The following is a 14,004-nucleotide window of genomic DNA, read 5'->3' as shown; positions in this document are numbered from 1 at the left end:
CCCCGTCTTTGAGGCTTGTGGCTGAGGGTCAGCACAAAGTGTGGCTCGGGCACACAGGGCTGGGTGATGCCCCGTGTTCCCGGTCTCTCCCGCACAGCCCAGCCGGTGCTCTTTACTGTCCGCCTCTCAGGAGAGTGTGGAGCCCGCAGCAGCACAATGGATGGTCTGACCTCTAGTTACAGCCAAGAGCACAATTTCTGTCTCTTTTTCTCCCATCTCATTGGTAATCTGGCTTCAAAAGAGGGTCAGAGTTTTCTGACCTGCAGAAGGGCATGTCTGAGCCAACATGGGTTTTGAAGGTTGGTCGTAGTGTTTCCAGCTATGCTGTGTCTGCCCCAGCTGGCCACATTTCAAAACAAAAAAAGAAAAGAGAGAGATAAAAAAGGAAAAACAAGGCAAAAAAAGGAAGAATAAGATTATTCACATTTGTTCCCTCTTATTTCCAGCATGTTCTATTCCTTTTAGGATTTTTTCTAAAGCAAAAAGAACAACCCCGGTTACTAGACTCTTCAATAAGAGAGTCGTTACTTTTAGCAAAGGCAGTTTTAGCAGGAATACAGTGGGTCCCAAGGAAGTGAGATCTCAGCTCCATGGGACAGCGTGTCACAGCTATAGCTGTAAAGGGTCTGTCAGACTTCTCACCTTTTCTTTGGACCAGTTTTATCGTTTCTAGGAAACCAAAGATCATCATCCAATTGACTCCTGGTCCGTAATTCATCTATTGCTCCAAGAGCGTTTATGTTATTCTTCCTCCTGCCGGCAGCGCTGAGACTGTGGTGGGAACAGCCATCTGCGGGGGTCCAGGGATAAAGAAAAGTGAGGAAACAACTGCCTAAGTGAACATTTACTGGCATCATAAGTAAGGACTCAAGGAAAACAATATCCTCTAAGAGGGGAGGGACCCAGTGTGGCAATTCTCAGATGTTGCATTTCACAAGAATCGCCTGGGGAGCTTATTAAAAATGACTATTGCCTTCATCTGTCGACAGACATCTAGGTTGCTTCCATGTCCTGGCTATTGTAAATAGAAGGGCATTGATCACTGGGATGCATGTATCTTTTTGAATTATGATTTTCTCAGGGTATATGTTCAGTAGTGGATTTGCTGGGTCATATGGTAGTTCTGTGGTTTTGGAGAAGACTCTTGAGAGTCCCTTGGACTGCAAGGAGATCCAACCAGTCCATCCTAAAGCAGATCAGTCCTGAGTGTTCATTGGAAAGACTGATGTTGAAGCTGAAACTCCAATACTTTGGCCACCTGATGCAAAGAACTGACTCATTTGAGAAGCCCCTGATGCTGGGAAAGATTGAGGGCAGGAGGAGAAGGGGACGACAGAGGATGAGATGGTTGGATGGTATCACCGACTCAATGGACATGGGTTTGGGTAGACTCCGACAGTTGGTGATGGACAGGGAGGCCTGGCTTGCTACGGTTCATGGGGTTGCAAAGAGTTGGACATGACTCAGCAACTGAACTGATGGTAGTTCCAGTTTTAGTTTTTTAAGAAATCTTTATATTGTTCTCCATAGGCTTTCCTGGTGGCTCAGATGGTAAGGAATACACCTACAGGAGATACAGGTTCGATCTGTGGGTTGGGAAGATCCCCTGAAGAAGGGAATGGCAACCCATTCTGGTATTCTTGCCTGGAGAATCCCATGGACAGAGGACCCTGGTGGGCTACAGTCCATGGGGTTGCAGAGAGTCAGACATGACTCAATGACTATCACTTTCTATTTTATTCACTGTGGTGGATATGTTGTAGCGAGGAAAATCTTGAGAATGGCCTTGTGAGAGGTTTTATCTGGATTCCAGGTGCATATAAAGATGAGGACACATCTGCCACCCTAGTATCGTGTTATGTTACACGGCTCAGTTGACCTAAGGTGGGATGAGTGTCCTGGGTTTTGCAGATGGGTCCACTGTTATTGCAGAGACCCTGAAAGCAGAAAAAAATTCCTCCAGCTGGTGACAGAAGGAGAAGTCAGGGAGCTCAGAAGCACTGGGGGGACTGCCTTTGGGGACGGAGGGGATCGTATGTCAAGAAGGGCAGGTGGTGCTCCGGAGCTGGGAGCCGAGGAATAGGGGCCCTTGTCTCACCTGGACCTGAACTCAGACTACTGCCTAGGTGAGCGTAGAGCCTTCAGGTTAAGAACCCAGGCTGCTCAAAAGCTTGATTTGAAGCTTGCGAGACTCTGAGCAGAGAAACTCACCAGTCCACCTGGACTTCTGAGCCTCATGACTGTGAGATGACAACGTTAAGCCACCACGGTCTTGGTAATTTGTCAGCAACAGAAAGTTACTCGGGGAATACAAAATGAAGAAAATATTGGCTTGTCCTTCAGGATCTCATAAAACCCAGGAGGCCAGCGACACACAGCCAACTAAGACGTGATGTGTTGAGCGTTTATTAAAGAATGAGCACAAGGAATCATGAAAACCAGGGTGGGGTCCTGCATGCTCGGTGTGGTAGGAGAAGAGGGCACAGTGTCACAGAGAAGGTGGTGCGTGGCCTGTATCTTGAGGATACAGAGTCAGGGAGGACATGGGCAAAGGAGATTCAGGACCAGAGTCAGAGGGTTCTGAACATACCTCTGATGGGTGGGAAGGAAGGTCAGTGTCTCCTACCTGGGAGCCTGGAAACGTGGACATCACACAGATGCCCTTGGAAGTAAGGCAGAGATCAGTGTAGAGGTTTTTCACATCCCTCCAAAGAGATCAAGCGGTGCCTTGAATTTGCTATGGGGAGCTGGAAGTTGGGAAGCACAGAATGATTGATCAGGTTTTTCTGTCTACTTGGAACTCAAGCACCAGAATTAATTATAATCATGGCCCCTGTCACGCTCTTCCAATTGTTAGGGGCATGGCTTTGTCCTCATTTTCCCTCCCTCCCTCTTTCTTTCCCACCTTCCTAATATAATGCAAACTTTGGAGCATCCCCCAACACAGAAGCCAGACATTGACCTTGGTCTTTCAGTGCATCCTCTCCCGTCTTCCAGCCCCTATCTACTGATGGATTAATCCATCAATCTACCAGTCTATGCATTGATCTATCTTGCAAATGACCTACCCGGTTTTGTCATACCTATTCATATTTTTCAACTGTATGTTCAGATTTTTCCCTAATTGAGAAGGTGGCATCCTGCTGTTTGTACTGTTTTGTGTTTGTAATCGCCCTGCTAAGTTTCATCCTATATGTTGCCTGTAGCTATACCTCATTGGTTTTGATCGCTGCATGTTATTCCATTAAGTGAACACACTGAGATGGATTGATCCATCCTTTTATTCTTTGTTCTCTGGGGATTGGAGAGGTTTAGGCAAGAGTTCTCTTAATAGAAAATATGGCATCAGAACCAGGTTGGGAAGGAGAGGTCAGGCTGGAAATGTACAGGTAAATTGGCCATGGTCAGAGTGGCTGCTGAAAGATAGTTTCATCCAACTCAGATTTAGATATTAGACTTTTTCCTCCCACATCTCCCACTGGAACTCGTATAGGAGGAAGCCCTTTTAGCTGAGCCCTGGGGCCCACGAGAACAGAGCAGAGCCAATACCTCAAAATGCCAGTATATTCCGTGCATTACAGAAGTAAAGCCATAATCATCTCCTGTATGGACATACACACAGACACCTTCTGCAACCTGCTGCTGGATGGATGGTGGCATCTGGATGAACTGTGAGCCCCCATGCTGATTACTCCTCTTTATAGGAAAGGGCTGCTGATGGGCTGATTGTCTTGAGATGGAGAAGCAGCAGGATCAGAAACCTCGCAGCCTAACAGGCAAGAGCTGGATCTGAACTCTGCACCAGGTTTTCCTGACCCTGTTCTTCTAGCACTACCTGCTGCAGGTATAGATACCATCTTGTGGATCCAGGAGGGCACGGGCCCCTCTCTGACTCCTGAGGGATGCTCCAGAGCCTGCCTATGTGCAGCCCCCTGATTTATGAGGAGGTGGAACAAGGGGCATTTCTGATCAGCTCTCTTTAAAAATATGTCACAAAGCAGGGTGGCAGAAGAGAGGTTTTAAATTTTTAATTTTTATTAGAAGTTATCCTTACATTTAATTTCTTCTGTCAAGTGGACCATTATGCTTACAATGAGTAATTATCTTTATCATCCTAAAATACTTCATCTTCAAAGAAAATGTTTAAAGCTTTGTTAGAATGCTTAAATATGATATGCCGTACAGAGTTTCATTTTAATGAAATTTGGCCTTTTGGTGGGGCTGGCATAAATTGGATGTGTACCTCCTTTAAACTAGGTTTTCCTAACCATTGAATTATTTTAAAAAATTCATTTTGAGGTATTGTTCACTCACCAAAAAAGTGATTTAGGTCATGAAAAAAGGGAAAGTTCTTGTATTTTTTTCCCCAAGTTCTAGAGAGGTTTTATCTTGCTTAATTAACTGCCTTTTTGTGTGTGTGTTCCCCAAACAGTATGGGGAAGCAGTCGGCTTCTCTCAGTCCTACCTCTAACTAGAATAGCTCTGTGACGAGAGCCACCGCCTACCCTCTCTGTGCCTATGTCCTTGTTTGCACAGTGAGGGGTGGGTTAGATAACACTGGTGCGGATTCCTGTGGGAGCTGATAGCCCCGCGTAGATGCAGGTAAACATCCCAGCCACCAGGAAGTGAGCCATCTGGGAGTCCTGGTCAGGCTGCTGAGATGCCTGGGATGCTATGGGAAAGCCTGACTGCAAAATTTCAAGAGGAGAAGATCTCTCATTTCCGTCTTTGTTTTTAACTAGTTTCAATTAGGAGTTCGTTTCTGCCATGCACAACATGCAGCTTTATTAAAGAAAACTCTTCTGTGAGAGATGTTTATGTTGAATTGTTTTACATCGATCCCAATTAACAGACAGAGTCACATTTCTCTTCTTTGTTTTATCAAGTGCTTCCACTCCAAATCTTCTAGGGTTCTGTAGTCGTGTGGGCTCTGGAAGCCAGGCAGGAGATTGAGATTGACGCTGAAGGCCTGAGATAACACAACGGATGCTGATGACGATGACGGTGATGATGACTTTGTCTAGACCAGGGGTTCTCAAGCTGGACACTATTTATATTTTGATGCAGGCAATTCTTTATTGTGGAGGGCTGTCCTAGGTAGTATGGGATGTTTAACAGCATCCCTAATCTCTACTCTGTAGATGACAACAACAACAGCTCTGTAGATGCCAGAGAAATCACATCCCTACTCCCAGTTGTAATAACCCAAAGTGGGCAGTGAGGGAGGCAGGGAATGGAGATGAATGAGGAGCAGGAAGATTTCTGGCAGCACTAACAAGGGTTCCAAGGACACGTCGATCTTGTATGAAACTTGCTCAACTTCTTTAGACGCTTTCAGGGTGTGCTATTTTTTAAAATCTTATTTATTTATTGTTTTGTACTGGGTGTAGTTGATGTCCAATATTATATGTCTCAGGTATACGACATAATGATTCAAAATATTCAAAGTTATACTCTATTTATAGTTATTATAGATATTAGTGGTATCCTGTGTGTAGTACAGTACAATACATCTTTGTAGCTTATGCTGGAGAGGGTAGTATTCACATGAGAGACTCATTTCTGTTTTCTAGGGGACAGAGGCTGATCAGAGTATCTTTCTTTCTCTGACTGTTGTTTAAGTAACTTTAAGTGAGAATTATGAAACTACCAAAATGGCATATTCTCAAGGAGTGGGGGGCACCGTTCTCCTTCCTTTTATCTCCATATTTACTCGGCCAGAATCCAGTTTCCTTAAACAGTATGATTTCAAGAACTCTTGCCATATTTGATTGCTCTGCTTTAAATACAACCTATAGCCATTTATCTAAAATTTAGATTTTTCTAAATTGTCAAAATTGTCCAGATGCATTGCTAACAATCACATTTCCTAAGTTTGCCTTATTTTTTTTTTTTAAGTCAGTTCATGGTGTGACCTCGTTATGAACTTACATTCCGCTAAACTCCCTGTGGATTTGTATAAACACTTCCCCTCAGCTACTCTTTTCTCATCTTCTGCTTTACAGTTGTTTCAGATCCGATGGCATGGCTCTTTGTTTCTCTGTCACATCTACTTGGTAAACTCAGCTCATAATTCCAGCCTCTCGAGATATTTTGAATCCTATTTTGTCTCCCAGTGTATTTACTATTCCACCCAGCTTTGTGTCATCCACAAATTTTGACAAGTGTGCTTTTTGTATCTTTGTTCAAGACATTGATGAAAATATTGAATAGGATGAAGACTAGAATCAGAGTCATCACTGGAGACCTTTTTCAAGATTGCCAGTAATTCATTCATCAGAAACTTTTGGTCACAGTTTATTAAATGAATAACAGATTCATGCCATTAAATTATAATCCAATCCATATTTCTTTATTGTGTTACAAGGGTACTTTAATGACTCTTTAAATATTTGAAGACTCTTTCAGCTCTTACGAAATTGCTTAGAATCTGCTCCTGCTCTGACTGGTGATTCGGTCATGCATCTAATTCATTTAGCAGATATCCAAGAATACTTTCCATAGGTCAGGTGCTCCACTAGATGCTGGACCTGAAACATTGTGCACCGGCAGTCCTCCTGTCAATTACTGGCACAGTGGGATGAAGAGGTGTCAGGAGCGCTGTGATGGGGGCCTGGAGAGGGGAACCTGCTAAGCCCCAGGTGTGGGGGTTAGGTGCCACCAAGGAGGTGACTTTCAAACTGTCTCTTGCCAGGTGAAAAAGACTTTTCCAGGTGGGAAGGGTGGAATAAGCACACAAGAACCCTGAAATAGGAGCAGGGCCATGGAAAGCTCTGGTTTGCATCACGGGATAGGAGAAGGGACTGGTGGGCATAACTCCTGAACCCCCTGAGTTTCTGGCCCTTCCACCATCCTGGGCATCCTCCTCTCAGTGCTTGGGGGTGCCAGCATCTGGCTCTAAGCCAGCACTTGGTACTGTCCACCTGGCACAGAACACAGTGGGCTGATGCATTTCTGGGGTGGGACATTACTTGGCTGAATTCAACCCCATGGGTTTTTGCACTTTGTTGAGCCATGTTCACCAATCTTGTGTCACTACTTACTAATAGTTAAATCCCAGGCTTCCTCCATGTGCTGCTGGTAGTATCAAATGCTTGTTTTGGGGCAGACTATGAGCATCTTATTTACTCCAGATTCTGTTATTTTGTGCATTAAGCACTCTTCAAATGTGTGTGTACCATTACATTCTTGACAAGCAAGTCTTTTATATATGTTTACTTACACAGTTTGAAGTTTTGTGAGATCAAGAATTTTATCTATATGTGGTAGACACAATGTACATTTTTTCTTCAAAGGATAAAAGGAAGTAAATGGTAATCTGTCATTGTTCTATATTAAATATATCCGAGAATGCCTTTAACCCCCGGAAACTTCCAGACATGCTGACTTTGGTTAACTAACCAAAATTTAGATGAAGATAGCCAAATAGCCATTAATCCATGTCAGTGCATGATCCATACCAGTGTCCTTGGCAGTGTGAAAAATTCATCTGGTCTCACTGTGACTCCTTAATCAGGCATGTTTGTACAGATCATTCATACTGCAGATATCTTAGGGTGGACTCTGTGGGGCTCTGCAGAATGTTTATTCCAGAGCACTCTTGGGAAGAAAACCTGTAAGGAAGGGAGTCAGCACTGGCTGAAGAGAAAGGTAGATTTTGTTGCCTTTGTACAGAGGTGACCATCAACCCTGCAGGAGACCCTGGAGCTCTGAAGGCCTTTTAGATTCACCCCCAAAGGAGCAGGTGGAGGATGACAGATATTCATGATCCCATACAGCCCAGGCCCTGGGCGGGGGGACACCTCCTTGGAGGGGGTACACCTCCTTTAAGGGAGGTAACTTTGGATAAAGCAAACTGACCTTGCATGGAGGGAGGTGGCTACATTCCTCTGGGGCAGTTCCCAGCCAAGGGGCAGCAGGTGGGACCCTCCACAGCAGTGCTTCTGGCGTCTGGGAAATGAGTGCCTCTGTCCTGTGAGGATTAATGCTCGTTGGGTCCCCACATCAGTAATAAGAATCAGAAAGGTAATGTCCTCCATGCAAGAGCTCATGGATCTCTTCTGAAATTCTCCTCTGCTTTTGATGGGAACTTTTTAAATCACCTGTTTCCATCTTAATTGTTCACCAGTTCAGCAGAGATGTAGGATAATGAATTGTCAACTTCCTATGGTGCGCCGACTCTCTTACCTTGAGTTACAAATGGCTGATTTATAATTTGGTCTTAGTTCTGTAGCCAGTAGTATTGCCAGGGCTTCCTTGGACACTCATGCTGTTTTTGAACTCTCTTCCTTCTAAGAGACTGGGAAACTGAAGAGGCTTAGTAGTTGGTGAAATCTTTTCAGGACCAGAGAGCGTGTAGCCATACACAGGATCCCACTGACAGGATAACTGTGCACTTGAAGTGCCTGTGGACATGTGTCTGCCCTCTTGGAATGCTCTGCATTTCTAGAAGGTCAGTCAATTCAGTTGCTCAGTCGTGTCCGACTCTTTGCGATTCCATGGACTGCAGCACGCTAGGCTTCCCTGTCTGTCACCAACTCCCGCAACTTGCTCAAAATCATGTCCATCGAGTTGGTGATGCCATCCAACCATCTCATCCTCTGTCGTCCCCTTCTCCTCCTGCCTTCAGTCTTTCCCAGCATCAGGGTCTTTTCCAAGGAGTGAGTTCTTCACATCAGGTGGCCAAAGTATTGGAGTTTCAGCTTCAGCAATAGAAGGTCAGAAAAACCCAAAATGAAATAGCTCCTGAGTACAGAACACCATGTGTAAAAAACTGCAAGCCATTTTCCCCAGAATCCTTTGTTCTTGGGTAGAATTTCCATCTGTGTACTAATGGGTAAAATTTGAGAGAAGATCTGGGCCCCAGAAGACCTGCTACAGGTGCTAAAATGTCCGTGCCTGCACCTCTGCTTCTGTTGGCATGGGTGTGGGTGTGTTTCTATCAAACACTGAATTACATCTCAGCCTAATTTCCGTGTCTCTCTGTATGCCCGCCATGTCGGTGAAAGATGAAAAGAGAATGAAAACAAGAAAGGAAACAAGCATGTGCACTGAGGCTTCCCCAGCACTTCCAGTGTTTCCAGTTCCAGCAATACCAGGGCTCACACCCCTTCCTTGAAATTCTCAGTTCCCCACTTTGCCTTCCAAAGGCACAGGGAATCTGTCTCCTGGACAGATTCATTAACAAATTAATAGAATAATCAGCAGGGCTTTGTGTGCATTTTAGAGATAAAAAACTGGTAACAGCATTCTTTGACTCCTTAATGGGCCGATAAGCACCCACTATCTGCTCTGTGGCTGAGCTAATCATGCAGATAAAGGAGGTGAAATCAATCCAGAGTTCTGCGGAGGTCATTTACAGCTGAAGCTGTGCTCTGCAGCGGCTGGAAGGATGCAGGCGTTATGAAGATGATAACAGGGATGGGCGAAAAGAGAAGGAGGCGTGCAGGGCAGGCAGACCCAAACTCTTAAATTGTGCTGCGCCCGGCAAAGTCCCCAAAGCTCCCACCTGTGGGGCTGCACCCTTAGAGGCACCTGGTAAGTTTGGGAGAAACGCTTTTGGGGTGCGCCTGCTCTTCAACTGGTTTAACATCTGATCCGAAAGTCACGGAACTGACGGAGCTCTCTTCCCCTGCCTTGCCCTCCTCCTGTTTGAAATTAAGTGACTATGATTGCTTTTTAGAGTGAAAGATTAATAGCTGAGCTCTTTTGCAGGCAATTATTAGGTAGGTCTCCTGCTCAGCCTGCAGGCATCACCCCACCCTGGGCCCCTACACCTTGACAGGTGTATGCAGGTGCCTAGGGTCCTCTGCCCCATCCAGAGATGGTTGCTGCTCTCTGGCACATCCCTCGACCATGTCTTGTGCCTGGCCGCCTGTGGGGCACTGCCCATCCCCGGGTCAAAGGAAGGACCGGGGGGCACGTGTAGGGACGAGTGGTGCTGTGAGGCCAACACAGAGAGTTCCCCACCGCGTGGTACGCGGAGGTACAGGGATGATGCTAGAAGATGGGGTGATGGGAGAAGGGCCTCGGCCACCCTCCAAATGGCGGGTGTGTCTTTGCTTCACACAGTTCTGGCCAAAGAGGCTCACCAGTCAGAGGCAGCTTTCAGCAGCACGCTGCACCAAAACTTGTGCAAGAGTTTATTCATTCAAACAGGGCAAGTCTTTGACAAGAAAGTGGCAACAATTAAGCCAGACAGAATTTTGTTCTCATTTAAAAATAGAGAAGTAGCTCATTCAGGCTCTTACCATGAGCCAGAGTCAGAGAGCCCGGCTCAAGGTCCTGCTCTGGCCTCTCCATCTGCTGCCGCTTTAGGACCCCAAGTGGCTAATCTTCCCCTGTCCATGGAGTTCACATTCCAGACAGAAGGAAAGAAGAAGTACAAGGGAAAGTGGCAGGGCAGTGTGGGGGAAGTCTCATTGTAAGAACTCTCCCTGGAAGCTGCAGATCCCACAAGACAGAATTGGGTCATCTGGTCACAGCCAGCCCACGGGATGCCGAGACATTCCAAGGTCTATGACACAAGTGACCCAAAGCCCAAATGATACAGAGTAACCATCAGCAGTCCCTTCCTCCAAGGGCCAGGGGAATGCCCATCTCCTGAAACGAAGCTTATAACATAATGGAACTTGGAAAAAAAAATTCAAAAGGTTAAATAAAAGATGGGATTCACAGAAGAGATCCATAGGGGAAATCTAGATCAAATGTGCTTAAATATAATTAATAAGTATCCATTCTTAACAGTTTATTCTTGGCTCACTAAGCCACCAGAAAGAGATGGTGTGGACATTGGGAATACTTCTGTAGTCCCTGAGCAAAAGTCTCTCTCTCTCTCTCTCTCTCTCTCTCTCTCTCTCTCTCTCTCTCTCACACACACACACACACACACACACACGAGTGTATATCTCACCTCTAGAAATACAAAACTACACTGCTCTTACCCAAAGGTCTGTCATGTGTTCCTACAGACAGAAATATCCAAGTACTATAAAAGGAGAAGGGGTAGAAAAATAGAGAATAACGGAATTGGGGTGGAAAAGGAGATGTGTGGTCTAGGTTCTGAGTCCCTGTCCATCCAGGGGTCGAGTGTGGACCAGATCCATGGAAGGCTAATGTCAATTAACATTACTGGGCCTTGAAGCATGGTGGAGCATAGGTGCCCTCCCATGCTGGTGGGTGGCACAGAGCTGACCCTCCCTAGGACAGGAACCTTCCTGTGTGGCTCCCAACAGTGAGGTGCAGGCAGCGTGACCCAGTCAGGCCTCCGTGGCCACGGAGGGTGATTCCAGCCTGGCCACCACCTCCTTCCACCAGGCACCCCAGCACTCCTTTCCCTACCTGGTTGGTGCTCAGCTGTCAATTGCAAATGATGGACAAGATTTCAACTGCCTCTGAGGAGAGCACAGAACCATTAATAAAACATCAACAGCACAGGAATCCACAGGAGACATAAAATAAAATCAAAATTAAATAACAAGTCAGAGCTCTGGCAAAATCCCACTTGCAGGAGTCTCGAGGGAGACAGTTATGTCCCAGGAGGTGTTGACTATGGAGATGGCTTTCAAGACAGGCAGTGGAGGTGGCTCGACTTAGATAACAGAGGAGGAAGGCCCCCCAGGGAGATGCCTGATCTGTGCAAGTGCGTGGGTGCCCACTTCCTTCCAAACCAGAATGCACCTGAGTGCCTCTGTGCTTCCGCCCCTTCCTCTTCTCCCCAGCTGGATTTTCCACCGGATTTCAGTGCAGGAGGGATGTGGGCCAGCTGCATGGGGAAGTCAGGGGACCCATGTACTTCCTACGGGGCAGGTGACAGGTGCCCCCAACCTGTACATCCAGGACGCCCTCCGGGACTGTGGGGAACGTGACACCCATCAAGGTGTCAGGTCTGCTTGGTTCATTTGTCCATCTCCTGGAGAAGTTTTGTGTCATTGATTCTCTGCTTAGTCTTAAGTCTATGCTGTGGCCTCTGGAAAGGTAGTCAAGACTTAGAGAACTTAATTCTCTCTAAGAAGCAAGAGTGTTCAGTGTTTTCCAGATTTGCTCCTGAGAAACAAGAGAAGACAGTGGTAGGTTGAAAATGCCTCCCCCCTCCGCCCCAAGATATTCACGCCCTAATCCTGGGCCCTGTGGGTGCTACTTTAACATACACATTTGCTTGCTTGTTTGAAAGTCTCAAGGGTTCAACCCAAGCCTTAACATCAGACTTACTTATTTCATCCCTTTCAAATAATTTGTATCAAGTTTCCTCTCTTTCCTTCTGTCAAAAGTAAAGCTGTAATCCCAGCTGCTTGTCACTTAAAAGAAGAAATTTGTGACATAACTGAAGACTCTCCCTGCAATGATCACGCCATGTTGAAGCGAGAGTGCTAGGAGCACCCGTGGCAGACGTGAGTGTCCCTTTAAGCACATCCCTCTTGTGATCTCCCCCTGGAGCTTGGCTGACACCTGGTCGATAGTTCAGTGCTCTGAGGCTGAGGCCGCTTGTAGACCCAGGCTCTGATCACAGTACCCCCAGTTGGTGTCCACTTTGGGTGATGCTTGTTTGAAGCACATCTGGAAACACACCTGGAGACTTGTACTCAGGATGGCCCCAGGCACTCGCTCTTCATTGACACAGACACCAAGCCTGTGTCACGGTCACCCTTCTACCCTCCGAGAACGTGGTGTGACGCCAGGTGTGGGCTAGCGGGGAGAATCTGCCCTGGACTCCTGCTACTTAGCGCTCCCTCACAACAAGCACCATGGTTCTAGGGGGAGACTGACGTTTTATCCACATAACAGTGGAGTCCAGATGAAAACCACTGCCCTCACCTTCTGCTGAAACCCCCTCCTGTCAACTCAGCCTAAAAAAACAGGGTCTATTTTTCTTGTTGTAAAGGTCTACTCTTAGGAAAAATAGGAGACTTTTCCTCTCAGGAGCACTAGTGTGTGTGCATGTGCTCACACAAGTGTGTGCCCATGTGTATAAAGCCAGGCATGAGTGTGCTAATTATTAAAATAAGGATTCTACTCTGTTGACCATAGTCATTCATTTTTTTTTTCTTTTCCTCTTAAGGATCCCTGTCTAATGATCCAATCTTCTTTTTCTTCACAATTTTTTTTTTTTTATTAAATTGTATGCCATTGCCTTTCCTTTCAATGAAATGAGATTGTGGTTTTTATATATCTTCATGACTTCTGCTCCTCTATTCTGGAATTTTCCCTATTTCCTAGAGGATTTTGCTAGTATGATGAGTGTTAAAGCCAGTTGCAATTGTCCATCATGGACTACCCCCTGCAGGTGCCTTGAGAGCTGACCGGGTTCAACATGGGTTGCTACCTATCAAGTAATTACTTCATTCAGGGGTGTTTTATAGCAAACATGGGGCTCCAGGTTTGTATTTTGAAATTCTAACAAACCTTTTCCTTTGGCCAACTTCCATTTTCTTTTTTGTGACATTAGTGATTTTATTATTATTTTTTTAATGGAAGGATAGTTGTTTTACAATATTGTATTGGTTTCTGCTGTACAAGAAAATGAATCAGCCGTTAGATATATACATATATCCCCTCCCTCTTGAGCCTCCCTTCCCCCACCCATCTCATTTGCCTCCTCTAGGTCATCACAGAGCCCTGAGCTGAACTCCCTGCGCTATACAGCAGCTTCCCACTAGCTATCTAGTTTAGACACGGTAGTGTGTATATGTCAGTGCTCCTCCCTCATTCGTCCTACCCCTCCCTCTCCCACTGTGTCCACAGATCAGTCCTCTTTGTCTGCATCTCCATTCCTTCCCTGCAAATAGGTTTATCAGTACTATTTTTCTAGATTCCATATATATATATATATATATATGTTAATATACATTTGTTTTTCTCTTTCTCTTTTCAATTTTTACCTTTATAGAAGTATAGTTGATTTACAATGTTTCAGCTATACAGCAATGTGTAACAGCAATGATTCAGTTATACATACATATCTATTCTTTTTCAGATTCTTTCCATTATAATTATGATCAGATATTG

General features: G+C 45.6%; 1 protein-coding gene across 1 annotated transcript in view; it reads left to right on the top strand.

Annotated features, from left to right (window-relative positions):
- The first annotated feature begins 9,377 nt into the window (after window positions 1-9,377).
- Window positions 9,378-14,004, top strand: part of OPCML (opioid binding protein/cell adhesion molecule like) — a 566,878-nt gene continuing 562,251 nt past the window's right edge. The window contains exon 1 of the mRNA XM_081537938.1: window positions 9,378-9,537. The gene's annotated coding sequence lies outside the window, so the exon portion shown is untranslated. The remainder of the gene's footprint in view (window positions 9,538-14,004) is intronic.

This window comes from Giraffa tippelskirchi, chromosome 10 (genome assembly GCF_054371585.1).
Source record: "Giraffa tippelskirchi isolate mGirTip1 chromosome 10, T2T-mGirTip1v1.2.pri, whole genome shotgun sequence".
Classification (NCBI taxonomy): domain Eukaryota; kingdom Metazoa; phylum Chordata; class Mammalia; order Artiodactyla; family Giraffidae; genus Giraffa; species Giraffa tippelskirchi.
The sequence above is the reverse complement of the archived record's forward strand: the minus strand, read 5'-3'. Positions and strand labels throughout refer to the sequence as shown.